The following is a 27,471-nucleotide window of genomic DNA, read 5'->3' as shown; positions in this document are numbered from 1 at the left end:
GCTGGACTCATGGAATGGGACAATTGACCTTCCAAACTACTCCCTCTGGCCTTAAAAGCCAGTACCCCATTACAGACACAATGGAATCATCTCATTGGAATTTGGCCCAAGGACTAATATCTCTTCTCTTGCCCTTCCAAAAATTGCAACAGGTAATTCTTGAGAGGTCAGTGTGGTAACTATAGTTATATAACTGTGTATTCCACATCCTGCATCTGTACATTTTGAAAGAGTCTGAATGCAGTGCCATTTTGCAGACAACATACAAGCAGCATGTTGCAGAAGAGACGTACACTGTGCCGTCTCTCATGGAGACTTAATTTTTGTTCTTTCTTGTTTCTGGCTTGCCTTAACCTAAAATAAAAATTGTTCCAATTGGAAGCACATGGTAACTCTTGGAGTCAGAAATAGAGCTGGGTGAATAATGGATTTTTCAGCTCGTTGGCAGTTTTGAAAAGCCAAAAAACAAATACATTTCAGGGTTGGAACAAAACCAATTGTTATAAAAAAAATTGGCAATTCAAAAAGGTCAAAAATAATTCATTTTGTGCCACACAAAATGTTTTGCTTAAACAAAACCGACCACTTTAAAACACTTGATTTTTTTTTAAAGGGAACTTTGAAACAAAAAGTCATTTCAAATTGAAAAAACAAAATGTTTTATTTCAATGTTTTGTAAATGAAAATTTTTTTTGTTGATGGAATATTTTTAAATCAAAATAACCAGTTCAGCAGAAGAGATACAAGTTTATTTGGAATCACAAAATCTGTGTTTTTTTTCATCCACCCAAAAAAATTGACCAAAAAAAAGTGAGTCTAGCTCTAGTCAGGAAACCTCAGTGAGATATGTTTCCTAAGAATAACAGCATCTCCACTAGCACCTCACTGTTCTACACAAAGCTGAAGCATTGAGTCAATACTGACTGAGGGAAAAGTGACACATACTAAATCAGCAGCATCACTTCCCGCAGAATCTGAGTGCTCCTTGGAGGTTTTTCTATACAGCTTCTGAACAGACCCAACCCAGTTTAAGCTTGAAAGATCTGCTGAATTCACAGTCCAACATGGTCTGGCTGCAGGCCAGTAATTCTCTACACTACTACCATTTAATTGTGGTACTACTGTGTTTGGGAACTAAATCACTAGTATGTTAAGGAATAACTATATATAAGCCATCCGAGTGAATCTCTGTTCTGATTTGGAATGTGTTCTTTGTGATGCGCGTACTTTGCTAAGCCAGATGAATGACTATGACGCACAGGAAGAACATTGAGTAGCAAGACAGCATTTTAAGTACTGCATGTGGATTTTCAATTTATTGGTGCTGTGACTGGTTATATAAAAAGCAAGCAAAAAGGAAAAACAAAGACCCCTCTATTTCACACGCAGAGGGGAAAACGCAGTTCAGGTTATTGTATAGTGTTTTGCATTAAAATGTTTTTCATGGAGCTAAAGGCATTGCTGAATTTGCAGGGTCTCTGAGCAGTCTTGAAGACAACGTCTAAAGACAACTAGAGAAAACAGGAGATTACTAGACAGGCAGCTGTGTTCTGTTCTGTAGTAGCAGTAGCATTTTGTATGGACAATGCTGTATGCCTCAATACATCAAAGAAGGATTTCACAACCAATTAACAAAATAAGTTGTTTGTAATACGTGCCTGTTACAAAGGACTCCGGGTGTATGTAGCGTTAACACACGCACACAAACAACACATGCAGCAGAAGTCATAATGCCCAGTATTGCTAGCTAAACATCAACTACCTTATGGAGAGTAGGAAGGACAAACACTGACTAAAGATGTGAGCCTAACACCATGCCCTGATGGTCAGTCTAACAGTGCAAAAGAAATCAGGAACTGATGGTCCTCCAACTGCATTACACCTGTGCAAAAAGAAGGTAAAAATATACATTTTAAAATCACTTTCCTGCCCTTCTGTGCAGTAACAATAGCATAAGAAATAGATTTAAACAAACTGTACAAGCCTCACAATTTTTCTCCCCCTTAAACACACAAACTAAAGAAATCCTATTGGCCATCTCAGACATACCTTGCTTCTCTCACTTTCATGGCCAGACACCAATTTCCTGGTCCCACAGACCAGACACAAGTTTGTTCCATCATCATTAAATCACTCAAGCAATGGGGATTTCCACAACTTCAATCTGGAATTTATTCTAACATTCAGTCTCGATTTTTCCTTTGCTCTGTTTCAACCAAATTATACCATTCAGGCTACCTTAGCCAACTTCCCTCCACCCATGGTGCTTTCAGCTATTTTTGTTCCACTTAGTCACCACCCACGTCTGCCCTCCTGCTGGGTGGTACAAAGGCACAGTACAGAGCAAAGAGAAATCCCCCTACCCCGCTGGTATATCTAAGTCAGTTTTCCATTTCTAACACTATTCAGCTATATTTCAGCCAACTAACAAATGTTGAATAGGAGCAAGCTTTAGTTCTGTGCTCCTAAAACTGAGTATTCTCCAGAAAGAAAAAAGAAAAAAAAAAAAGCAATACTTTCAGCGCCACCTCCACATTTAATCACATGTAGTCCAGAATGGCCTTCAGCATCTTCACAGTATCATATGTATCCCACTTTGGGACAAAAACATTCTAATGTACCATACTGCTCAAGGTGCCTGAATCAAAGCTTACTGAAGTCAAATGAAAAACTAATGGACTTCAATGGGCTTTGACTCAAGCCCCTATATATATGGTACATGTAAACTTCATGAGGTGATCAAATATTATGGTAATGGAGGCCATACAACATGCCTTTGAGCAGGGCCAGATTTACACCTTATGTGCCCTTAGGCACAGCATCTTCAGCGCCACCCGCTCCTGCCTCAGCACATGGCCCTGCCTGGAGCCCCCGTCCCGTGTCCCTATGCGGCCCTGCATGGAGCACCCCCCGCCCATGTGGTCCTGCCTGGAACCCCCTCCCACATCCTCATGTGGCCCTGCCTGGAGCCCCCCTCCCGCGTCTCCATGCCTACTGTGCTTAATCGGAAATCCAGCCCTGCCTGTGAGGTAGGGAAGTACTGATATCCCTATTTTACAGATAGGAAACTAAAGGCCAGAGAAGCTCCGTGATTGGCCCAAGGTCACACAGGAAGTCTGTGGCAAAGCAGGTCCGACTTGAACCCAAGTCTCCCAAATTCTAAGCTAGTGCCCAAACCACTACATCAGTCTTCCTCTAAGAAAAGAGTCAGGCCTCATTTCAGTCAATCACAAGTAAAAACTGGGTTGGCATCACTTCCTATTGCCAACATCTCTCCCCAGAATAACCTTCGGCACAAATAGGAAAGAGGCAGAGGACTGGAATAAACATACGGCATTTAGGAACAAGACGGATATATATTTGTAGAACTCAGTGGGGGCCACAACATTGGGGAAAATACTCATGGCTACTGTAAGCAAAGTGTGAAATGCATTGACAGATCTGTGTGAAGTCCCAAGAATGCAAAGGGTTTTGCAGCTCAGGACTGACATGTATTGGCAGAGTGTGTTCGAGAACCCCCAACTGGAATTATAGTGAATGCTAAAGATCAGGGTTGAGTTGCATTGGCAAAACTACACAGGGAAGCTTATATAATATATATCCACTATGCCAGGCTGAACTATGTCTGGCTCTAGCTATTACTGCTAGCCTTTGCTTTCATTGGCACTGCATTTATCTGAAAAACAAAACAAAAAAGCAACCAAACACCATGCTGGTTTAGGAAGGAGAGCAAATATTGCACTGGACTTGATTCTCAGACAGAAGAGAAGACAGAGGCTGTTGATGCTGGGAAATGGGCTATTCCAAGGACAATCAAAAATTAGAATTAAGGTTAAGTCTGAATCAAGTGACAATTAAAAGCAAGAGAGAATATTTGACATATTGGAAATTCTATCTTCTCTTCTCCTCGCCCCCACCTTCATTCTGATATGCCTACATCAATACCACACACTCACTCTTATAAAGTTATTTTGGAGAAAAAAAAATATTCTAAAAATAACTTGCTGTCTCTTAAAAGATCAAGTGTCTAGCTTAAGTTTCTCTCTCAAGTGAAGGCACCAGTACTAAATGTAGTAAATCAATGACAAATCTGACGTTAATAGCTAGGTTCCTTAAAATACGTGTGCATGCATGTCTGTCTGTCTAGCTAGTTTTTCCTAAGTTTCATCTGCTCTTAAATGAATACAAAGAAAAAGTATGTTGCTTCTGAGCAAGGTGAATGGAAGGAGCATCTAGGAAATGTTTCTATTGAACTGGCACTGAGATCAGGGACCAGATGTTGGCAAAAAGGCTAAGGGGAAAGAAAGTATACGAGGGGTCAGCATTCACCACGTAGTCAGTTGCTATACCATAGCTCAGTGGTTTGAGCATTGGCCTACTAAACCCAGGGTTGTGAGAAGGCTTACTTTCTGTATCCAGCTGAAGAAGGTGCTTAACTTCTCATTGTCAGACAAGGCCACTTCTGGCTATACTTTTACTTTGTCAGCTGATAGAGTAGTTCCTTTATCCCTCTGGCTAAATCATACTCCATTCCTTCCATGGTAAATGAAAGCTCAAACAAAAACAATTTCCCTGGTAATTTCTCTCTGGTGATCACACTAGCAGCTGCTCCCTTCTCCTGCTCTCTCCTCTTCATGATGGAGAAGAAACTACATTCTGTTTCCCTCGTCAGCAGGCCTTTCTCCCAGTCTATAGTTCCTATCACTCCCTCTGGAACTCTAACTCCCAGAATGTCTTGGTCTTGAACTGAAACAGAATATTTAGACCTGGCTCTTGTTCTTAAGGAGCCAGCATGGCCTATTACAACAGTGTCTGTCTCCCCTGGGGTAAAGCCATGTGGAGTGCCTCTTGAGTCGCTCTTCCTTGTCCCTGTCTCCAAGCAAGAAACTTTGAAGTGACTCCCATCCATCCCTCCTCACCCAGAGAAGATCATTGTGATACAGGATCTTGGAGAGGAGAATTTGTTTTCACTGGGGAGAAGAGGATGAAGAGAAACAGATGGAAGGAGGCTCTAGTGCAGGTTCAAATTAAAGAGGATGTGAAGAAAAACACTATCCCTTGTAGAATAAATCAATCCTTTAAATATATAGCTGAAGAGAATTCTGAAAGGAAGAAGTCAATAAACTTTACATGCATAACTACAAGCCCCGACAGTAACCCACATATGTCTTTCACAGCTAGCCTGAGGCAGCATGACTTGAAGATAGGGGCAGCATGAGGAAGTCAAGAGCTTGTTTCATGCCTGGTTTGCATCAGAGAGGAAAGTGAACAAATCAGCTCTGAAAATTGTGGATTGAGCCTCTCTGTAGCATTTATTATGGAGGGAAGGAAATTTCCTTGGATCAACTACTCACTGTAAAAACGGACAGTATAAATTGTAAACACCACAATGCCAATTCAGATATTTCTTGGGAGGGGGCAAATTCCGGTCCTCACATCTCCCATGGAGGGACCCTGTTTCGTTCCTCCTCCTCCATCCTTCTAGAGAGACCCTGGCTGTCCCTGGGCTGAGGAGCCTCCCCTGTCTTTTACCCACACAGTGCATGAGCTGGGACTGCCAGGACTCAAGTTCTTGGCTATCTCCCCTGCACTATGCCATACAGGAACAGACTCCAGATGTGCCAAGTCACAGGTTTGGCCGGGCAGCACCTCCATCTGGATGGCTGGGCAGCCAAGTCAAATTTCAGTAGCATTACGACTACACAGTTGGCACAATGCCCTAGACGGCCATGGCAACTGCTGTACTGACTTCAAATGGGATCACTGCTTAAAAGTGGTCTGGCTATGGCAGAGGTGAGCAAACTACGGCCCGTGGGACCCTCCTGCCCCCCCCCCCCAACACACACACACATCACTGTCAAACAACACTCCAAGTTTGAGAAGCCACGAACTTTGAAATCTGGATGTGCATTTTGCAGTTTGGAACCATCTGTAATGTCATTTGATATTGTACTGAATTAGTACAAAATGCTTGTTTCTTTTCCAAGCCAGTCCTTTAAACATGGTTTATCACTGAAGGAATCAAAATTAATAGACATGACTGTACAATGCTGATGAGTCCAAATAATCAGTGAGGACCTGATCCAAAGTTCGTTGAAGTCAATGGGAAGCAGCATACGGACACCAGTAAGCATCGAATAGGGCCAAATTGTGAATGTCTGAGAATCTTTAGTTGTACTTCACAATTTCAACTCTTCCCAAACTGGCCAATATCAAGCATCCATGTAAGATATATATTTAAAGCACAGCAGAAATGTTATTCCTCAAAACACCCCACAGTCAAATATCAGGCCCCATTATTGTCACATTGGGATTAATCTAGGATGCAAAATGCTTCAATCACAGGTAACAGGCTTTTTGCTTTTGTGGCTATATATTAATTACGAGATTGGTAAAACAGAGAGACATGAAGATTTTATTTAATACTTTAGATACAAGAAATTATAGAAAAGCAAGATAAGTATTGTCACAGTTCAGGGCAACTATACCTGTATTTCCTCTCAGTGGTTCAGCAAGGGCACTCACTCTCAGATTTCCAAGCTGTTGCCTCTCTTGGGTGCAGACCTAAGTTCCCTCTAAGCTGTGTGGCCGAGCAGCTGCCTATTAAATGCCGCACAGGCGTTCAGGGTTGCAGCAGGGAGAGATGCCTCTCCCTAAGCCCTGGACCTGCCGTGGCTTCCCTCCCTGGACCTGCCATGGCTTCCCTCCCCTGACCCAGCCCAGCCCCAGACCTGCTGTGGCCCGGGGACAAGCTCCCCTTCCCCAGCCCAGCCCCAAACCTGCCGCAGCCGGGGACAGGCGCCCTACCCCCAACCATGCTGCAGCCCGGACCTGCTGCGGCTGGTGTGTGGGGGGAAATCCTCTTCCCCCACCGTAGCCCCAGGGAGCCCTGCAGAACCCCAAGCCCCTCATCCCCTGTCCCACCCCAGAGCCCTCCCCCCACACCAACCCTCTGCCCCAGCCCTGACCCCTCACCCACATGCTGAATCCCTCTGCCCCACCCCACCACATGAATTTTGTTATGTGCACCAATATGGAGGTGATGTGTCACGCATCATCTCCATATTGGTTCACATAACAAAATTCATTCTGCACATGGGTAGGAAAAATTAGAGGGAACACCAGAGACTCGTGTGACAATCTGCACCCATATTCACCATAGTAATAGGATTATGGTATGATGATGATAAAATTATGTTGCATCTTGATTTTGTGGTATCTTGTACATCATGTATGTCATGCGAGGTGTCTACAGAAAAGGTATGATTTGCTGAATATGGTTATCTTATTTGTATGCAAGGATCATTTTTGTATCTGAAGTTATGAATATTGACTATGTATCTGTATTTCAAATGTGCTTCCTCTGGGTAACACCAGCAACTAGCCTTTCAGGTACAACAATGAAGAAGCTAATGACCCATCAGCAAAAACAATGGACCATGGAAAAGGTTTGTCCTCTCCTGGGGATGCTTCAGACAGCCGATGGATAATCGCTGCCATGACTCATCAAGCATGCAGAGGCATGTGACAGGACCACATGATACAGGTACCAAAATGGATTTCAGTATTTTTCCACAAACTGGTGGGAACTTGGCTTGGAACAAAGGGGTTCCCGCCCTATGGAAGAAACAATAAAAGGGGGAAGTGACATCACCAAGGGCCTTACTCCACTACAAGACAACACCTGGAAACACCGGAGGAACAAAGACTGAACTGGGGCAGGGATCCCAAGCTGGAAAAGAGGATTCCTGCCTGTGTATAAAACATCTACAGACTGCTTTTACTATTACAGGGCGAGACACTGTTTGATTCAACTCCAGTGTAATGTATAAGACCTAGATTGCATTTTGTTTATTTCTTAAGTAATCTTTTTTCTTTGATCTGTTTGCTATCACTTATATCTCTAATTACAATACATTGGCACTGCTTCCTGGATGGCAGCAAAAGCAACTTATTTAAAGTGCCTTAGGCTACGTCTACACTAGAAACTTCAAAGTGCTGCTGAAGTGTGCATGTGGTCACATGCGAGCGCTGGGAGAGAGAGGGGGGGTGATTTTTCACTCCCCTGAGCCAGCAAGTTAGAGCGTTACAAAATGTAAGTGTAGACAAGCCCTTAAAATCTATCTTTCTGAGGTTAATAAACCTGGTTTATGTTTGATCTTAATCAGTGTGTTTTTGAATGAAGTGTTAGGGAATATTAGCTATTACAAAAGCTGGTGCATATCTTCCCCACATTGAGGGGGAAGCGGACTAATTAATGAGCTTGCACCGAACAGATCCCTGTCCAGTGCAAGATGGTATAATTCGGGGTTTATACTCCAGTAGCACAAGGCTCAGGACCTGGGAAATTGGCTGGTGCCTCCATTTTTGGTCCATGAGTGGCTTAGGTAAAGCACTCAGGTAACTCAGTTGGGGGTGTGGCATCACCTATTGTGTTGGGTGAAAACAGGGCCAGAGGGGCTGGCTGTATGTCATCAGCAGAGCAGTGAGAGAGGCCAACCTAGCTGAATAGTTAGGGGGTACAGCAGTTCCAACAGCTTTCAGGCTTCACCCCAGAGGTACATCCTGTCACCATCTGCATCTCACTCCCTTCTGACAGGATATGTCCAAGCTGCACAGTGCTGGTAAATACACAATGAAGGTAGAGAAAAAAGAGTCTGCCTAAACAGACCTGCTTGCTTTCTCTTCACAGAATGATAGCAGAGCTATTGCTGCAGATATAAAAGTTACCACAAGCTCCTTCTAAGCAAACCTTCTTTATTCTTAAGACAAAAAGTATTACAGAGAAAACATATTAAAAACAACAAAAGAACCTGCACACAAGCTAACCCGCTTACCAGAGTGCACCCTAACATGGATTCTGGCAGTGTCCTTCCAACCCTACCCTAAGGATTGTGGCCTCTATTGACCAGGGGTACTGTCCAATTTCTGGATCACAAAGGCGGCCCAGAGTCAGCTAAACTAGGGTTTTTATTTAAAAGGCTTTCCTTTGCCTGTTGGTCTCTGGAGAATCCAGTTTAAACTAATATATGTGCATCTCTCTGGGAAGGTGGGAGGTGAGGTGGCTTCAAACACTGATAATGGAGGAAGATCATTATCCCAACTCCCTACTAAAGAAGGTACATACAATGCCTCAACACCACATACACAATATACCCCCAAATGTGCGATCCTTAATTCAATAAGGTTTAACTTAACTCAGGAAAGTTTATCTTAATTCCATAAGGTTTGTACAGGATACGATCAGCCGATCACATACAGGAACATATAGGTATAGTAAAGCACCCCTTTCCCCCCAGCATTGTATTGTGCATACTTACAGCTGTAAGATGGTACAAGATAAAAGCAAACTCAACATACTTTCAACCTGATGGAAGCCAGTGGGAGTGAAGGTGGAGCAAAGCAAGTGGAGAATCTCATAAGAGGTGACGACATTCCAGGCTTCCAACTTCTTATCACCCCAACTTCCCAAGTAGAGAGGAGTTTAACAACCTTTTATACACCTTTGAATTCCACCCACAAACATCCAAGGCCATATCTAATCAAGTCTCAGCCTCCTATTCATATTTGGTATTCCAGCAGACCAATTTTAGAGTTCTGGTTATCCATATAGACTCATAGACTTTAAGGTCAGAAGGGACCATTATGATCATCTAGTCTGACCTCCTGCACAACGTAGGCCACAGAATCTCACACACCCACTCCTGTAACAAATCCCTAACCTATGCCTGAGTTATTGAAGTCCTCAAATACTGGTTTAAAGACCTCAAGGTGCAGAGAATCCTCCAGCAAGTGACCCGTGCCCCACGCTGCAGAGGAAGGCAAAAAACCTCCAGGGCCTCTGCCAATCTGCCTTGGAGGAAAATTCCTTCCCGACCCCAAATATGGCGATCAGTTGGGCAAGCTGAGCATGTGGGCAAGACTCACCAGCCAGCACCCAGGAAAGAATTCTCTGTAGTAACTCATATCCCACCCCATCTAACATCCCATCACAGACCATTGGGCATATTTACCTGCTAATAATCAAAGATCAATTAATTGCCAAAATTAGGCTATCCCATCATACCATCCCCTTCAGAAACTTATCAAGCTTAGTCTTGAAGCCAGATATGTCTTTTGCCCCCACTACTTGGAAGGCTGTTCCAGAACTTCACTCCTCTAATGGTTAGAAACCTTCGTCTAATTTCAAGTCTAAACTTCCTAATGTCCAGTTTATATCCATTTGTTCTTGTGTCCACATCGGTACTAAGCTTGAATAATTCCTCTCCCTCCCTGATATTTATCCCTCTGATATATTTATAAAGAGCAATCATATCTCCCCTCAGCCTTCTTTTGGTTAGGCTAAACAAGCCAAGCTCTTTGAGTCTCCTTTCATAAGACAGGTTTTCCATTCCTCAGATCATCCTAGTAGCCCTTCTCTGTTCCTGTTCCAGTTTGAATTCATCCTTCTTAAACATAGGAGACCAGAACTGCACACAGTATTCCAGATGAGGTCTCACCAGTACCTTGTATAACGGTACTAACACCTCCTTATCTTTACTGGAAATACCTCTCCTGATGCATCCCAAGACCGCATTAGCTTTTTTAATGGCCATAATCACATTGGCGGCTCATAGTCATCCTGTGATCAACCAATACTCCAAGGTCCTTCTTCTCCTCTGTTACTTCCAACTGATGTGTCCCCAATTTATAACCAAAATTCTTGTTATTAATCCCTAAATGCATGACCTTGCACTTTTCACTATTACATTTCATCCTATTACTATTACTCCTATTTACAAGGTCATCCAGATCTTCCTGTATGATATCCCGGTCCTTCTCTGTATTAGCAATACCTCCCAGCTTTGTGTCATCTGCAAACTTTATTAGCACATTCCCACTTTTTGTGCCAAAGTCAGTAATAAAAAGATTAAATAAGATTGGTCCCAAAACCGATCCCTGAGGAACTCCACTAGTAACCTCCTTCAAGCCTGACAGTTCACCTTTCAGTATGACCCGTTGTAGGCTCCCCTTTAACCAGTTCCTTATCCACCTTTCAATTTTCATATTGATCCCCATCCAGGTATTCTGGTTGGCCATAATTACATTTCTGACAGTTAATCCACTCATTCACGTCAGTCCTTTCCCAATAGTTTTGATACATCAGTGACCTTCAGCCAAGCCTATTTTTAATACATATGTTTTGGTTTTCTACTGGCTGTTACTGCTTCAATAACTTTCATTATTATTTTACCCCAAATTACAGATCTTCCAAGATCGGACCAGGGGTCAATGGTCAACAGTATATAAAAACATGAGTATTTTTTCATATGGCTAGCACTTGCATTGCCCAAGCCTAGAAGATTTCACAATTTGTTTTACCTGCATGTTGAAGCTATATTTTGAAAGTCAGTGAAACATCTATTGCCTGTTGTAAACACTAATTGATACAATTCACCTACTGTTGTCTTAATTCCAAGGGCATTTTCAAGGAACATGCTACAAAGCAGCAATTCTAATTATCTATACTTTATGCATGCTCTCTGAAAGGAGTTTGTGTGGGGAAAAATGGAATTCAAAGAGCAAAATAATTAAAGGAGAGGGGGTGGGGAAAGAGAGCATGAGTCATTCCTCAGAATTATTTGTAAAAATATTGTTACATTTATCCTTTGAATACACAGGCGCTATGTAGGAGCAGAAAATTATTTCTCTTTAGATACAGCTGTACATCTGCCCAGTGACTTTGCAGAATTGTACTGTGCAGGATCCCCATGTTTTTCACTTTACAATACAGTAGAGTCTTATGATTCTGCATTGGCATTGAAATTATTTCTTTGAACACTTTGACTTCAGTGGGATTACATAAAATGTGCTTGAAGTTAGGCACATGCTTACGTACCTTGTTGAACTGGGGCCAGAGCCTGCTCCGAAGTCCATTGAAGGCAATAAGACTCTTTCCATTGACTTCAGATCAGGCCTTTACAGAAGAAAACACACTTCAACTTATGACGCAAAGATTATTGCTGGCCCTTATGAGATCTCTGGGGAACATTCTCTAAAGTGGTATGGTTACTGACAGCACTGTATGCAATGTGAACAAAACAATCCAAAACTCAGCTGGTTCACATAAGACCCAAGTGACTGTTGTTGAACTACATCAACAACTATCATTAGTCTATAGTAGTTGCTCATATGCTAATCTAAAAATGAAGTTGTGTTTTACCACAACACCATGTGAAAGCCTATAGTTTGACTATAATATCACTATGGTAATTAGAGGATGTTTTATTTCTCTATCCTGTAGTTTTAACTTAATAATCCAGTCAAATTTAATTTTAGATTCAGTGTACTAAATATGTCAATAGCTTATAATAATAGTAATTAAGTTCTAAAACATATGTTTTGTTCTGTGGGATTTTTCTCTTGCTATTGGAGTGGTGCTTGGTTTACTGTAGCTGCTGCCATGCCCTCAGCCTAAACCCTTGAGACCAAGAATATCATCTCTGAAACTGGCTTGCTTTTCACCCACTAAAAAACACAAACAAAAAAACCACAAGAAGAGAAAAGTTTAATTTTCTGACACAGATTCTCCCTCACACTTGTCAATTTCTCGGTTATAGAAATGAAACAGCCTGAAAATACATGCTACCCAAAATGGATGTCTGTTGCTATCAATCTACCAATGATGTCGTTTCTGAAATAAATCCATAGGTATCTAGACAGGTAGAATAAATCCGATATTAAATCCTTTAGATTAATCTAACACACAAGGAAAGAACAGGTCCAATAATTGGAAGCTGAAGCTAGAAAAATCCAAACAGAAAATAAGGAGCAAAGGTTTAACAGTGCAGTTGATTAGCCATTGGAACAGACTAGCAAGGGATGTGGTAGATTTTCCATCCCTTGGAGACAGTAAATTACTGGGATGTCTTTCTAAAATGTATGCTGTAGCTTAACCACAAGTTGTTGGGCTTGATACAGGAGCTACTGGGTGAAATTTGATGGTGTGTGTTAGAGTCTTTATAGATCATCTAATCTGACCTCCTGCCTAAATCCAGATCCAGGTACTTTTAGAAAGACATTACAATGTCAGATGGCTGGCATTCTCAACACAATGCAGAGCATTACTTTTGTATATGAATCTCATATACGAACATTTATATAACACTTATCTCCACTCCCTATTAATCTATGCTTTCAAAATGCTTAACAAACATCTCACTGCATCCCTGTGAGGCAGGGATCATCATCCTCATTATACAAGGAGGGAAAGTGAGAGGTTAGATGGCTTGCCCAACATCACAGAGTCAGTGATAGTTGTAAATATTTTAAGAATTACTGTAAATTGTGAGTTAAATGTTATTAGAAGGCATGAAAAGCTTAATTGCAAAAAAAAAAAACCCTTATGACCCATGACTTTGTATAAACAGCAAATTCATTACATTTCCCCCCACAACAACAAAAGCCATGTTTTTGTATAATTTGCTCAGCTATACCAAACCAGTAACGCTGTGCATAATCCATTTCATGGTCTCTGCTCTTCATACTCTCTCTTTTGGCTGCATCAAAGAAAGCCAACATTCTTTCTGCTCGCTTGTCACTTAAGAATTTCTGAAACATTTGCAAGAAAAGGATGATAACGGTGGCGTTCTGGCCAAATTTCAATATGGGGATGTTCAGTCTCTTCCCCCCTGCCCCTAGTTGCCATAAGATTGTTATGTACAATATTTTAATCCAACATTTAAGAGTTAAGTTTCAATCAAGCTCCAATTGAAGTTGACGGCAAAGGTCCCATCAACTCATTGGGACAGGATTAGGCCCTTAGTACATTCTTAAGTTATGTGTTGCATTTCATGCTGGTGCTGTGTTCCTCTGAGTGAGAATCATTTGGGCACTCAAAGAACTGCTGTAATTGTGGTGGGGCTTAACAATTACCTGAGTCTAAGGCTAACAACAAATGGGTGTATCTGCTGGAGAACTGCCAAGCAGGTTGCTAGCTTGAAAATGGATTCTCTGAGCTGGAGATTGGACTAGTGTAATATGTCAATTTACACACGCCAAAGTGCTGGTGTTCTGGGTTGGTCTCAGTCTTCTGAACTTCCTCTGCATTTAAATGACAGATAAAAGAAGATCAAAGCGCGTTAAGAAAATCCAAGTGGGGGACTAGTGATTCGGCAATACACAAGAAACTGGAATCAGTATTCTTCCTCACTTCCTAGTGAGGCCAGCTCTTGTGATATTGGTGTTTTCCTTCAAGTCACAGAAGCTTGTATGAGAATCTCAGAGGTTTTTTTTTTTAAATTAATGTTTCATAGGTTCTGAGGCCAGAAGAGACCAGGCACTCATAGTTGTGTAGAGACACTTGAAAACCATGTCCCAAGTGGATCAACCAAAGGATCAGAACCTAGAAGGCAAATAAACACTTCCTTCCCTCACCCCACCTGCATTTGCCATTTTAAAAATCATGATCGTAAAAGTGAATCTCATACTTTTTGGGAGCCTGACTCATGATTTTTGTGCGCCTGCGGTTGGCAATACTGTGTGTTTTGCCCCTATACAGCAGATGATGTTGCTGTTGCTCTTCACCCCTGAAGCAGCTGTATTTCATTGGTTCAGTGATGAGGAAGTGATTGGGGATGAAGGAGTTTGCATCATTGTACTGTAATTATAAAGTCCATTTATTCATGTCTGAGTATTTGTGACATAGCAAAAAAAACTTAGACCGTCTCTATCCATTGCTAGCTTTGAACACTCAGCAGCTGACCTGTCAGTGATCTGGCGCATACCATCTATCCATCTCCTTCCTGGTCTTCCCATGCTAGGAATGACAACCATTCCTTCCATGATAACTTCTGAGGTTGTTTCAGTCTCTAGGCCTGATGTGACCAAAGTACAGAAGTTTACATCTGTTGATCTCCAACAACAGAGTCCACTTGTCAAATAATATTTCTTACATAAGCGTTCATCTTCTTTTCCATCCAGGAGTCTTTGCCATCACCACATCCCAAAGTCTTCAATTTTCCTCCTCTCAGCAACATTAGTTTCCCAGGATTCACATCCATATGTTGCTATGGAAAAAAGTTAAGCTTTTTCACCAGTCAAATTGTCATACATTTTGCGATGTAACAGTTTTTCCACACTTTCATAGGGAGGTCATGGCGGAGTAAGCCATCTCTAATCATCATCTGATTCCTTTGGCGCAACATCTTTAGTTGAATATGTATGATCCAGGTAAATAAATTCATTTGCTGCCTCTACAGCTTGACCGTTAATTGTGATGCCTACTTGCATCCTCTTCATCTATGACCATGTACATGCATTTTGTTTTTGCCATGTTCAGGGACAGTCCATGTCCTTCACTAAACTGGTTTTATAGACTCCAAACAATTTTTGCATTGAAGCTTGTCATATCGCCAGCATATCTGAGGTCAGTTAAAGGTGTCCACCAACAGAAATCTCAGCTCCTTCTATGTTATCAAAATTATCCAGGGCTAATCTCATAATAAATTCTGAGTACATGCTGAAGAGACTTGGATACAGACTGAACCAATGGAAAAGCCATTTGCTGTCATCCACTGCTGTTAACAACATGGTCTGTTGTTGACAGTAGAGACTTGTGCTGAGTTCAATGATACACTTTGGAATCCCAATGTCTGCCAGTATCATTGAAAGAGGGTCATGTCAGATGATATTGTCGGAGAATAACAGAGTTCTCACTTTTTGTTTGGGTACAGCAAGTCAGATACTTTATTTTCTCTCTATCAATTGCATAGAGGGAGAGAGCTAAACAGGTCTCTCAAAATGTAAACAATTACAGCAAGCATTTATACCTTTTGTTACAGACAATGAGCAACAGCTACATTTTGTTTATACAAAGGTCATTCTGATATCTTGTTTTGCTCACTGATGTAGACTCCTAGTCTACATTCCATATTATCTACACATTATCTACACAAGGTCGCAACAACTTCTCACACAGTTCTTTCCCACTCGCCTCACACATTCCTCGCTTCTACAAATCTTGCGTTATTAGGGTTACAGTTAGCCTGACTCTTGCTAACAAACTGTCATGCATTGCAATCCCCTTCCTGTCAGTTCTTTCTCTGCTTCCACAATATCAAATGCTTCGGAGTAGTCCGCGAAATACATAATCAACTGGGGATTATACTCCCTGAATTTTTCAGTGATAGTATGGATATTTTCAATTTGATCATGACTGCATCATTCCTCTTTGAAACCAGCTTGTTGTGCTGGTAATTGTTTTATCACTCGCTTCATGTGATCCTCAATTATGTAGCGCAGCAGTTTACTCACATGCGATATCATGCACTCTATTCTATCTTCTTTGCCTTATTGGCAGTTAGAAAAAAAGGTCTAATTATAAATGGAGCAAGCTAGAAAGGCAAACCATTGAGATGCAATGAATTGGTAATTCCACAATGCAGGGTTTGGGCTTGTTTTTAAAGAGTTATTTTTCTGCCTATAACTATACTTTACAACCTACTAGATATTTAGAGAAAAGCAGGACCATGTAGTCTATGCCCCCATCCCCATAATCAGCTAATACCTCTGATGCTCTGTATGTTATTGTCCATCTTCAGCTTTGCAACTGTTTCCCCAAATAGCCACATAGTTGTATCTGGAGATCTTTCTATAAGATAGCTCAAACAGAAGTTATGGGCTTGATGCAGGAAATGCAGGGCTACGTTCTGTGCAGGAGGTCAGACTAGGTTCTCAAACTTTTTTACTGTGACCTCTTTCACATAGCAATCCTCTGAGTGCGACCCCCCCCCATAAATTAATAACACTTTTTATATATTATAAATTATAATACACCATTATAAATGCTAGAGGCAAAGTGGGGTTTGGGGGGGAGGCTGACAGCTTGCGATCCCCCATATAATAACCCTGCAACCCCCTGAGGGGTCCTGATCCCCAGTTTGAGAACCCCTGGACTAGATAATCATAGTGGTCCCTTTGGTCCTTAAAAATCTATGAATAGTTGTTCCTGCAGGTGGAAATCTGACAGTAGCTGCTGTGGGTCCATCATTTCATTTGTTTCATCTCCATAATGATGGTGTAACATTTCTGGGAAGCAAATATTTTGGCTTAGGAATTAAGCTCCCAAAACTTTCTTCTTAACTTGATCACTTGCCTCTGTGCAGCAGTGCGTGGCACTAAGAACAGAGCTTGTGCAGAGCACAAAAGGTGTTCAAATGGATTACATGCTATCCCTGAGGCAGTACGGAGGAAACAAGAAAGCATATTTAGAATAATTTATGGGCTGCGGTCATCATTTTGCTACCACTGAAATAGTTGTATATTAAAAGATCAATCCTGTAGAGTACTGAGTACTTGTAGATTCCAAGGCCAGAAGGAACCATTGTGATAATCTAGTCTGACCTCCTGTGTAACACAGCCCATAGAACTTCCCCAAAATAATTCCTGGAGCTAGTGCCAGTGCTATCCCATTGGGGGCACTAAGGAGGAATATTTTTGGGACCCCCTTCACACAAACACCACATATTAATAGTTAATATGGGGTCTCCTAGAGCTGTTTTGGTCCATAAGCAATTGTCTAGTCTGTTTCCGCCTAGTGCTGTCTCTGCCTGGAGCATATCTTGATTTAAAAATACTCAGTTATGGAGAATCCACCATGACCCTTGGTAAATGATTCCAATAGTAAATGGTTAATTACTCTCACTGTTAAAAATTTACATCTTATTTCCAGTCTGAATTTGTCTAGCCTCAATTTCTAACCATTGGACCGTGTCACAGCTTTCTCTGCTAAACTGAAGAGTCCATTATTCATAGAATCATAGGACTGAAGGAACCTTGAGAGGTCATCTAGTCCAGTCCCCTGCACTCATAGCAGGATTAAGTCCTAAACCATTCCTGACAGGTGTTTGTCTAACCTGCTCTTAAAAGTCTCCAATGATGGAGATTCCACAACCTCCCTAGGCTATTTATTCCAGTGCTTAACCACCCTGACAGTTAGGAAGTTTTTCCTAATGTCCAACCTAGACCTCTCTTCCTGCAATTTAAGCCCACTGCTTCTTGTCCTATCCTCAGAGGTTAAGAACAACAAATTTTCTCCCTCCTCCTTGTAACAACCTTTTATGTACTTGAAAACTATTATCTTGTCCCCCCCTCAGTCTTCTCTTTTCCAGACTAAACCAACCCAATTTTTTAGATCTTCCCTCTTGGTCAGGTTTTCTAGACCTTAAATCATTTTTGTTGCTCTTCTCTGGACTCTCTCCAATTTGTCCACATCTTTCCTGAAATGTGGTACCCAGAATTGGACTCAATACTCCAGTTGAGGCCTAATTAGTGCTGAGTAGAGTGGAAGAATTACTTCTCGTGTCTTAGGGTACGTCTTCACTTACCGGAGGGTCCGGCGGCAGGAAATAGATGTTCTGGGATCGATTTATCGTGTCTGGTTAAGACGCGATAAATCGATCCCGGATCGATCCCGGAAGTGCTCGCCGTCGACGCCGGTACTCCAGCTCGCCGAGAGGAGTACGCGGCATCGACGGGGGAGCCTTCCTGCCGCGTCTGGACCCGCGGTAAGTTCGGACTAAGGTACTTCGAATTCAGCTACGTTATTAACGTAGCTGAATTTGCGTACCTTAGTCCGAAGTGGGGGCTTAGTGGGGACCAGGCCTTACTTACAACATTCCTGCTAATACATCCCAGAACAATGGTCACTTTTTTTGCAACAGTGTTACACTGTTGACTCATATTTAGCTAATGGTCCACTATGACCCCCAGATCCCTTTCCGCAGTACTCCTTCCTAGGCAGTCATTTCCCATTTTGTATGTGTGCAACTGGCTGTTCCTCCCTAAATGGAGTACTTTGCATTTGTCCTTATTGAATTTCATCCTATTTACTTCAGACCATTTCTCCAGTTTGTCCAGATCATTTTGAATTTTAATCCTGTCGTCCAAAGCACTTGCAATCCTTCCCACCTTGGTATCGTCTGCAAACTGTATAAGCGTACTCTCTATACCATTATCTAAATCATTGATGAAGACATTGAACAGAACCAGACCCAGAACTTGATCCCTGTGGGACCCCATTTATTATGTCCTTCCAGCATGATTGCGAACTACTGATAACTACTCTCTAGGAATGGTTTTCCAATCAGTTTTGCACCCACCTTATAGTAGCTCCATCTAGGTTGCATTTCGCTAGTTTGTTTATGAGAAGGTCATGTGACACAGTATCAAAAGCTTTACTAAAATCAAAATATACCACGTCAACTGCTTTCCCCCCATCCACAAGTCTTGTTATCCTGTCAAACAAAGCTATCAATTTGCTTTGACATGATTTGTTCTTGACAAATCCATACTGACTGTTACGTATCACCTTGCTATCTTCTAGACGTTTGCAAATGGATTGCTTAATTATTTGCTCCATTATCTTTCCAGGTATAGAAATTAAGCTGGTCTGTAATTCCCCAAGTTGTCCTTATTTCACTTTTTATACATTGGCAATATATTTGCCCTTTTCCAGTCTTCCATGACTTTTCAAAGATAAATCGCTAATGGCTCAGATATCTCGTCAGTCAGCTCCTAGAGTATTCTAGGATGCATTTCATCAGGCCCTTGTGACTTGAAGACATCTAACTTCTCTAAGTAAATTTTAACCTGTTCTTTTCCTATTTTAGCTATTAAATATTTGTTTTAGACAGCAATCAAGTCACCCCCTTTCCTTTTTTTTTTGTTTTTTTGTTTTTTGTTAAGCTACATAGATTGAGCTTCTTGATTCTATCACTAAGGCATGATTTCTAATTCTCTAATCATTCTCATAGCTCTTTTCTGAACTGTCTTCATTTTATCAACATGCCTCCCAAACTGTGTGACATGCCTTCCAGAACTGGGCACAGGATTCCAGTGGTGCTCGCACCAATGCCAAATACAGAGGTAAAATAACCTCTCTACTCCTATTCAAGATTCCCCTGTTTATGCATCCCAGGATCACATTTGCTCTTTTGGCCACAGAGTCACACTGGGATCTCAGGTTCAGCTGATTATCTACCATGAATTCCAAATATTTTTCCACCATTACTGCTTCCCAGGAGAGAGTTTCCTATCGTGTAAATATGGCCTATATTCTTGGTTTCTAGATGTATACATTTAGCCATATTAAATTGCATATTGTTTGCTTGCATGTAGTTTACTGCGCAATCCATATTGCTCTGAATCAGTGACCTGTCTTCTCCATTATTTACCTCTCCCCCAATTTGTGTGTCATCTGCAAATTTTATCAGTGATGATTTTGTGTTTTCTGCTGGGTCAATAATACAAATGTTAAATAGTGTAGGCTAAGAACGGATCCCTGTGGGACCGCTGGAAACACACCTTATGTGAAGAATGTGTGCCAAAGAAAGCTGGTGTTTGGGGGGCTGGTTTCACACCTTAGGGGGTGACGAACCAGAGGGAAAAAAGTCTGAATGTCTTAAGAACTCCGGGTGGACAGATTTGGGGAAACTCAGGACTGGAAGAGCTGTTGGTGTCACCCTGTCAGGTGTAACTGGGTTGGAGGGAGTCCGGGGTTAGACGTTTTGCTTGTGGGCAGGCAAATGGTGTTGGGGTCTGAACCAAAGCTACGCAGCATAAAAGCATCCACGGTTACAGAGAAAACAGTGACAGAACCCCTTCCTTATTTGCATGATCCCCAAAACATCACCAGGAGACACCAACTAATACTACATCTTGTGCTTGGTCTTTCAGAACATTGATCTGTAAGCATTCAAGATTATCTTCTTCCGTGTTATCCGTGTCTCAGAAAGAGGTAATGCCATTTTTGACAAAGTGCCACGTCCCTTCCCCTTTTGCCTACTTCCAAAATAGGTTATAACCATTGATTTTATCATTCCAGTCATGTGAATTGTCCCACCAGGTTTCAGTAATACCAGCTAGATTGAGTTTATGCTCATAAATGAACAATTCCAATTCCTTGTGTGTTTCCCAGGCTCCTGCCATTAGCGTATAGGCAATTTAAGAATATCTTCTCTTCGTGTCCTTCCGTGTCTTGATTAATTTTGTTCTCAACATCTGGATTTTGTGCTGAATGCTCATTTTCTTCCCTCTTTTTACCCTGCTCTTTTTGGGGGCGAGGGAGAGACTCCCACTGGCTTCATTAGGAGAGGAAGAAGCTCAGCGATTCCAGGTTCAAGCTCCAGTTGCTGTAGGTTGATATTAAATCTCTGCCATCAATAGGTGGGTGCACTTCTTAGAGTTTCTGCAGCTACTGAGACACAGCAAGTCACTTTGGGATACTCTGGCTGGGATTTTGAAGGGCAGCGTGAATGAGAGTTGGACACCTAAATCCCATAAGCCCCTTTGAAAATTGCAACCAAAACTTAGCATTATATCTGGCAGGTTCAACCTATTTCCTCCCCATTTCTTCTTGGTTTATTATTCTTCCCGTTGGTAAATTAATTCAATTTGCCACAGCTCCACTCCGGTTAGGCCTCACTTTTGCAGGACTGCATTTATAGTTGAGAACCCCCAAAAATCCAAAACAGATGCATTTGGGAGATTTCAGGAGACTAGAAATTTAAAAAAAATGATTTTGGTGTATGAACACTGAGTGGCCCATAATTTAGCCCTGGTGTAAGCGGATGTGATTTCTGGGCTCCAACGGCTAGATTCCAAGTGGTATAAGTCAACATAACTGCATTCTCTGCCCCCAAGATTTTTTCAGACAAAAACTTGGCAAAATACCTTTTTGAAGTGCAAAGTCTTGAGAAAGCAGGGCCGCCCAGGAGTGTGTGTGGGGGGGGGGCAAGTGGGGCAATTGCCGCAGGGGCCCCGTGAGTCCTGGCCCGGCAGCAGTCCGGGTCTTCGGCAGCATTTCGGTGGCAGGTCCTTCAGTGCTGCCGAAGATGCAGAGCAACTGAAGGGCCCCCCGCTGCCGAAATGCCAACGAAGACCCGGACCGCCGCTGGGTGAGTCCGAGCGCTGCAGCTCCCCCACTTTGCCCCAGGCCCCCTGAATCCTCTGGGCAGCCCTGTGAGAAAGGACTATAAAATTCAGACCATTGTTTGTAAAACAAAAGTTATCTGTTGTGCTTGCCTCCTACAGATGTTTCAGGTAAACAAATCAATCGCAGTTTCATTTCAAGGCAGCGCAGTCAGTGGCCCCAATTAATCTTTGTGACCTCAGCCATAGCAGGTTCCCTTTACTTATTTTGGGTGTACATGTTGTTGCTGCTAGTCATTAAATGAATAATGCTACCGTGTAAAGCATATAACAGTGAACAATTCAACTTGCATGGCAAAACAGATTGCAAAATAAGATGACTCAAGAATAAATGTCCCTAATTGTTCCATTTCCTTGTTTCTGACTGTGTTTTAATTTGTCTTTGTTAACAGCTCAGTCAGGTCCATACGAAACAGCAGGAAAAGCAAATCTACCACTGGAGAACAGGTTTCATCTCTCTGATACTGGAAGGGATTCTAAGCAAGGTGGAGGAACTTACTTGTAACCTTTTTGGGCCAAACAGTATCATTTTTAGTATAAAAAGTATAAAAATTAATTCACTTTAACCTATTCTTATAGCATTGGTGGCTTTCTAAAGCTCTTTTTAGCTGGTAAAATAGATCTACTTACTAGCACCTTGGAAAGGAAGAACCCCTACATGTTATCCTCTTTAGTACTTTACGTCATCCATATGCTATCAGCTGTACTTTGTGCCCAAGTCAAGCCAAGCTTGTGATAAACCAAGAATTTGAGCAGGCTTTCTAAATGGTAATGGTTCTGCTGGACTGGTACACTGGAAACAAGGAGGAGGTACACTGGAAACACAGGGAGGAAGAAAGGATTTAGGTTTTTATAGACTTTGGGTAGGTCTACACTTACCTCTGGGTCCGGCGGTAAGCAATCGATCTTCTGGGATCGATTTATCGCGTCTTGTCTAGACACGATAAATCGATCCCAGATCGATCCCGGAAGTGCTCGCCGTCGACACCGGTACTCCAGCTCGGCGAGAGGAGTACGCGGCATTGATGGGGGAGCCTGTCTGCCGCGTCTGGACCCGCGGTAAGTTCGAACTAAGGTACTTCGAATTCAGCTCCGTTATTAACGTAGCTGAATTTGCGTACCTTAGTTCGAAGTGGGGGGTTAGTGTGGACCAGGCCTAAGGAACCTTTTGGGAAAGGAGGACCCTATGCAGGAAGGATTTGCTGCACCTAAACCAAAATGGAACTAGATCTCTGGCATGCTGGAGGAGCTAGTGAACAGAGGCAGCAAACCATGGGAGTTTTGCGATGGAGCTCCCCAGATGAAGAAGGAGTGATTACGTAACTCTTGTGGTGAGTTTGTTGTCTGTTTGGTGCCTGCTTGATTGAATTTTAGTGTGGTCTGTTTCAGGAGTTGTGTGCTGAGCCAAGTGCCCTTAAATGAATCAAACAGTACCATAGAATCTCTATGGATAGAAATTCCATGCTGAAATAATAAGCGTATAGCAGTACGAATATACTACCGGCCACCTGACTAGGATGGTGATGGTGACTGTGAAATGCTCAGGGGGAATAGAGACGCTACAAAAAACAATAATAATGGGGGATTTTAAATGTACCCATATTGATTGGGTACATGGTGTCTCAGGGCAGGATGCAGAGAGATTATTTCTAGACACCATTAATGACTGCTTCTAAGACCAGCAAGTCCTGGAACCCACAAGAGGAGAGGCAATTCTTGATTTATTCTTAAGTGGAGCATAGGATCCGATCCAAGAGGTGAATAAGCTGAACTGCTTAGTAATAAAGACCATAATGTAATTAAACTTAACATCCTGGGGGGGGGAGGGGGAATAGCAAAGAAACCCACCACAATAGCATTTAATTAAGAAAGGGGAACTACACAAAATGAGAAAGCTAGTTAAACGGAAATTAAAAGGAACAGTTACAAGAGTGAAATGCTTATAAGCTGCATGGAAACGATTTTAACACACCATAAGAGAGACTCAGACTAAATGTAAACCAAATAAAAGAGTAAGAGGTCCAAAAAAAAAAAAAAAAAAGCCATAGTGGCTAGCAGAGTAAAAGAGGCACCCTTTAAACAGTGGAAGTTAAATCCTACTGAAGAAAATAGAAAGGAGCATAAAATCTGGCAAGTCAAGTGTAAAAATATAATTAGGCCAAAAATAATTGGAAAAGCAACTAGCAAAAGATAAAAACAGCATTTTTTTAAAGTACAACAGAAACAAGAAGCCTGCCAAGCAATCAATGGGACCACAAGATACTAAAGGTGCCCTTGAAGATGACAAGGCCATTGTGGAGAAGCTAAATGAATTTCTTGCATTGGTCTTCATTGCAGAGGATGAGAGGGTGATTCCTACACCTGAGCCATTTTTAGGTGGCAAAATGACAGACTTCAGAACGGGCCTCAGTATGCATCTAGTGTGACCTCCTGCACATTGCAGGACACAGAACCTCACCTACCCACTCCTCTAATAGACTCATAACCTCTGGCTGAGTTACTGAAGTGCTCAGATCATGACTGAAAGACTTCAAGTTGCAGAGAATCCACCATTTACCCTAGTTTAAATCAGTAAGTGACCCTTGCCCCATGCTGCAGAGGAAGGTGAATCCCCCAGGATCTCTGCCAATTTGAATGGGAGAAAATTCCCTCCCAACCACAGATACGGTGATCAGTTAGACCCTGAGCATGTGGGCAAGACCCACCAGCCAGACACCCAGAAAAGAATTCTCTGTTGTAACTCAGAACCCTCCCTATTTAGTCTGTCATCTCTGGCCATTGGGGGATATATGCTACTAGCAGTGACAGATGGGCCACACACCATTGAAGACAATCTCATCATACCATCTCCTCCATAAACTTATCAGGCTCAGTCTTGAAGCCAGTTAGGTTTTTTTGCCCCCACTGCTCCCATTGGAATGTTGTTCCAGAACTTCACTTTTCTGATGGTTAAAAACTTTCATGTAATTTCAAACCTAAACTTGTTGGCAGCCAGTTTCTATCAGTTTTTTTCTTTTGTCAACACGGGCACTTAAATAACTCCTCTTCCTCCCTAGAATGTATAGAGAGCAATCACATCTCCCTTTAACCTTTGTTTGGTTAGGCTAAAAAAAGCCAAGATCCTTGAGCCTCTTCTTGTAAGGTAGGTTTTTCTATTCCTCTGATCATTCTAGTAGCTCTTCTCCACACCTATTCCAGTCTGAATTCTTTTTTTTTTTAAATGGGAGACCAGAATTGCCCACAATATTGCAAATGAGGTCTCACCAGTACCTTGTGCACTGTATCTCACCTGGAAATACCTCCCCTGATGCATCCTAGGATTACATTAGCCTTTTTTATGGCTCAGTCATCATGTGATCAACCAATACACCCAGGCCTTTCTCCTCCTCGGTCATAATCTAGTTTATAGTCCTTCATCTATTGTAGCAATACAGGCCTGCCAACTGACGCCAGCAGAGAATTTGTCCCATAATATTCAGTTCTGACAGACACACATTAGTGCTTTGCATTTGTATAACACTTTCACCTGAGGATCCCAAGGCTATTCGCAACAGATGGAGAGCACATTCATTTACTGTGGATGGGTTGTTGGATGGCCTCTGTGAAATAAGTTGATTGATTTGGTCCTGATGCTCAAGCACCACAAAATATATATATATTTTGTGTGTGTATATTTTTTATATATATATATATATATATATATATAAAAAATATACACACACAAAAAAAAACCTCACTCATTGCTACATTCAGCACTAATTTGCAATCTCAGCAAATAGACCAATAGGTATGTTGCCCTGGAGACATTGCTAGCCCCTGGCAAGGTGCAATGGGGTCACTTGAACTCTCTAGATCAGATGTGGGACCGTCCTGCCTGGCCCCGAGCTCCCGGCCCCTCCCCCACTGTTCCCCCGCAGCCCCGCCGCCATGGGGCAGCAGGGGAGCGTAGCTGGCTTTGCCCAAGTGTCGCGGCTGCAAGCTCCTGCTGCTGGTAAGGGGGTTGGGTAAGGGAGCAGGGGGACAGTCAGGGAGGAGGGAGCGGTTGGATGGGGCGGAGGTTCTGAGGGGTTGGTCAGGGGATGGGGAACAGGGAGGGTTGGGAGTGGGAGTCCCGGGGGGGGGGGCCTGTCAGGGGGCAGGTGTGTGGATAGGGGTCGGAGCAGTCAGGGGCAGGGGGGTTGAATAGGGGAAGGGGGTCCCGAGAGGGGCTGGTCAGGGGACAAGGAGCGGGGGGGGGTTGGATGGGTTGAGGGTTCTGAGGGGTGCAGTCAGGGGGCAGGAAGTGGGAGGGGGCGGATAAGGGGCAGGGGCCAGGGGGTTTGGGAAGGCACAGCCTTCCCTATCCGGCCCTCCATACAGTTGCGCAACCCCGATGTGGCCCTCGGGCCAAAAAGTTTGCCCACCCCTGCTCTAGATCATTTACAACCTGCCCAGATTTCTACCAAATGGCATTTGTATAGGCAGACACTTCTCTCAAGTGTCTGTTCATAATCTACACTATGCTTAAGAATACAGCTGAACAATATGACTGGCAAGAGAAACCATCTGCTGCCAGAAAAAGCACATACCCGGATATATATCAAGGTTGCTGAGAAGAGATGTGCATATCCCTGCAGCATTCAGCTTGATGTTAGCATGGCGCTAGGGAAGGCTGAACTGGAACAGCTAAACTAAGAATTGAGCAATCCTTTTCTCATCCTTCAAACGAAGCCCAAGACAAAGTATTTTGAGGTTTAGTAAAAGAATTGATTATGACGAGCATCAGGCCTCTTGCCTTTTTAACATGCCTGGGCATGTGATAATGGTAGCCTTGCCTCAGTTTCCCTTTGTCAGTTTAGAAGCATGACCTAAAGGATTCAGCCTCTCTTTGCGGCTCCAGCCCTGTAACTGGGTCATTTGAGTTCCTTCCCTTTCACTGTCCTAAGAATCCTGTGATGGGCTTCCAACTGATAGTCCTGGGCCCCGGATATCTCCCTCTCCCTTCTTCACCAGGGGGAAAACAAAGGAAATTAAAAGAGAAACAAAAATGAAGTCCAACAGTCTTATGTTAGTACTGCCATCCTGAACCTGGGACTCCAGTAGTCTCTACGCCGTTCCCTGTGCGGCACAGGCTTGCCATCTCCTCTGGGTTCCAACCTAGGGATTCTGTGTTGGGAAGTCAAAGACTGTTTGACTAAGTCTCCTGCTGCCTACCTCTGACTCTTGGAGTCATCTTCTGTATGATAACCTTCCCTGGATCCTTTTGCCAGGAAACTTGTCTCTCTGAACAGCTTTCCCCCCATCCACTGCTATAGAGCTCCCACACAGTAGCTATATCCAATCCAGTAGCCAGCCTGCTCTGTCTGGGTTTCAGCTTCTTATCCCAGCTGTTGCTAACCAACAATTTAGCTGCAGCTGGGGGAAGAGATTGCTCTTTTCATTAACTTTTCAGAGTCTGCAGCTGTGCAGAGTCAGTTATACCTCATCTCATTTTCACATGCTTCTCCATTTCCTGGCTTTGGC

At 42.6% G+C, this 27,471-nt stretch overlaps 1 long non-coding RNA gene across 1 annotated transcript; it reads right to left on the bottom strand.

Moving 5' to 3' along the window:
- Nucleotides 1-151: 151 nt before the first annotated feature.
- Nucleotides 152-27,296, bottom strand: LOC135983819 (uncharacterized). Its single transcript, XR_010601643.1, has 3 exons — nt 27,163-27,296; nt 11,879-11,956; nt 152-1,882 (listed from the first exon to the last, which is right to left on the bottom strand). It is a non-coding gene; the product is annotated as an uncharacterized LOC135983819 (long non-coding RNA).
- Nucleotides 27,297-27,471: the final 175 nt, after the last annotated feature.

The sequence above is a fragment of the Chrysemys picta genome, chromosome 1, assembly GCF_011386835.1.
Source record: "Chrysemys picta bellii isolate R12L10 chromosome 1, ASM1138683v2, whole genome shotgun sequence".
Taxonomy (NCBI): domain Eukaryota; kingdom Metazoa; phylum Chordata; order Testudines; family Emydidae; genus Chrysemys; species Chrysemys picta.
This window is presented reverse-complemented; position numbering and strand designations above follow the sequence as displayed.